Raw genomic sequence first — 2993 nt, 5'->3', positions numbered from 1 at the left:
AAAGGATAGAAAACGAAAGACCTTTTTTTTAGGCACAAATAATTTTCTTAAACAAGTGGGCTAATTATTATTTTTTCTTCATTTTTTCATGAACTGTGGACAGCCTTGCAAAATATGACCTCTAAACTTAGATAATCATCATCATTTAATTTTGGATTATAGTATACGTGAAAAGGTATTACAAGTCACTTTCTTTCAATTATAAAAAAAAATTAATGATGATAAATAATTAATAATAATAATAGTAATAATAATCTTATTTTAAGCTAGGCACTCAATTAATTTGGTCCATTTTAGTCCGCTAGAAAAAGACGTTATTCATATTATTTATTCAGCTAACTCTACTATACCGTAATTTATTAATGGCAAATTTTATATCTGAAATTTGAAATTTAATAATAATGGGGTTTTTTTTTTGGAAATTATATATGATTATATGCATATATATATATATATATCCGCAACCTATTTTTAATTAGAGTAAATTTTAGGTTTGACAACATAAAAATCATATTTGTATGTTATAGTTATAGTTTGTATAATTGCGTTTCATAGCAAATTTTATGTTTGTTATGACTATTAATCTATATATTCCAGTATGTAGATACATAAAAAAATATGTATTTAGGTCTATTTGTATATTTTGGTATATAAATGGAAATGGGTCCTGCATTTGTATATTTTGGTATATAAATGGAAATGGGTCCTGCATTTGTATATTTTGGTCTATTTGTATGTTCGATATACAAATGAGTCCTGCATTTGTATATTTGGTTATACAAATGGATTGTTCATTTGTATGTTTCGGTCTATTTGTATATTTTGGTATATAAATGGGATGACAAACAATATGAAATGTTTGTTGTGAATTACAAATAAAAGAAACTATGGTATACCATTTAATTTGAATTAATAGTTTACTATTTCATATAATTTTTCCTTTTTTAATTGAAAATATTACATGGGATGACAAACTTTCCTAAGTAATTATATAATAAGGGTTTAGTTTAATTTATTTACTTTCTATAATTATACTGTTTTTTTTGCTATAATTAACTGGGTCCATCACCTATTCCTAAACCAATCCTATAAAAACCTTTTTTTAAAAAAAATTTGTATATAATTTTATACAATTTAATATTATCTCTCCTATTCATATTCCACATTTTTCTCCTATAATCAATACTTCTATCTGATTTTGAATTTCAAATTGGCGAAAATTCAATTCCTCTCTCCCGAAATTGAATTCAACTTTCGCAGGTACTCCTAAAATGTAGTTGTTTTCTATTTTTTTTCCTTATTCAACAATTGTATATGTATTGTGTTTCTTATGTTTTTTCATATTTTTTTGGTGAAATAATTGATTGTTCTTATTAGATCACAAATTCTTCAAAATCAGAATGAATGAATCATCTTCATCTATGAGGATTACTAGAGGTATTCCATTGCATGTCAATTTTGTTCACAATTTACCCTTGTTTTCAATGGGTTTAACTCAAGATTTTGGACTTGATGTAGGGCCTATGGTAAAATCCAAACAAGTTCAATATGAACAAAAAATGGAAGAATTGAGATCAAAGAAAAAATATGACCCTACGGCGGTTCAAAAAGATCTTAACAATGCCAAAGCCAGAGGCATTAAAATTGTACAAGGAGGAAGAAAGAGGAGAGCAGTAAACAGAGATTCAGAGGAGAGTGCATCTGAAATTGACGGATCCGAAGAACATCACAATCATGAGGTAGTGGCTTAAAACACAACTTTAGATACAATATTTTTGTTACTTAGGTGTCACTATACAAAAAATTATTTGTTTAAATAAATTTTGTATTCACGTAATTGTATATAGTATATTGCATATTTAGTACACACATGTTTTAGTTATTTATATATATCTTCCATTATTTATTTGTATATTCCTTTAGTTATTTAGTTTATACATACTTAAGTTATGTATAATGAATAATATACTAAGTTTTAATAGTGGTAGTAGTGAATTATATATTAAAGGCTCCATATTATTTTTGTTTTTGTATACGTATATAAAAAGTAATTATATTTAGTTATAGAGATGTAAAAATTTCATATATGATTATAGTTTATATATTTTAGTAGATATATACAAATTATTGAAGTTAGTATATATTAAGTTTATATATTATTGTAGTATATACAAAGTCATTTAGACAGTTGTATATATTGACATGTTTAAGTACCACATGCATGTACACATACTAATATATAAAAAAAGGTAAGTTTGTATATATATACAAAAGAAACACAATTACAAATGTATATTTTATTTATACTTTTTTTTGTTATGTATACAAAAAATGTATTTATATGTAGCCCTTGATTGAAATTATTTGGCTTTTTCCTGTTTTATTTTAGGTAGTCAGATTTATTTGCAAGAATCGTGAAAAAAGGACAATTCACATGCAATGTTATACGCAAAACAATATATTGAATGAGCTTCAGAATAAACTGCCTCCAAATCAATATAATCGTATATGTACATCATCGTGTTTTGCACAATTGACAACAATATTTATTGTAAGCTTATTTAACGCTTCAATTACAAATCACTTTTCTAAAATAAAATTGTATAAATAAAAAATAAAAGAAACGTTATATACAAAATTAAAGATATCTAAATAACTAAACTACACCCATAGAATATAATTAGATAAACTATACCCATATAATGTTATTTAATCAATTAAGTTTGCCATATACAAAATTTCTCTTTTTTAATTTACTCAATGTTTTTGGGCTTTTAGTTGTCACTTGGCCCATTAAAGTACCAGGTGGGTGTTTTTGAATATTTGCACATATAGTACAGTTTGCAGTTTTCAACTTAAAGAAAGGCTTAGGATAACTTTACAAAAATAGCTACTTTTCAGTTCCTATAAATGAAAAACAAACTAGTCCTAAAGAGTGTCAAAATCCTCGAGGAATTTCATGGATAATAACCTTTAGTTTGACTCGTGAAATT

This window comes from Solanum lycopersicum, chromosome 11 (genome assembly GCF_036512215.1).
Source record: "Solanum lycopersicum chromosome 11, SLM_r2.1".
Lineage (NCBI taxonomy): Eukaryota > Viridiplantae > Streptophyta > Magnoliopsida > Solanales > Solanaceae > Solanum > Solanum lycopersicum.
The sequence above is the reverse complement of the archived record's forward strand: the minus strand, read 5'-3'. Positions refer to the sequence as shown.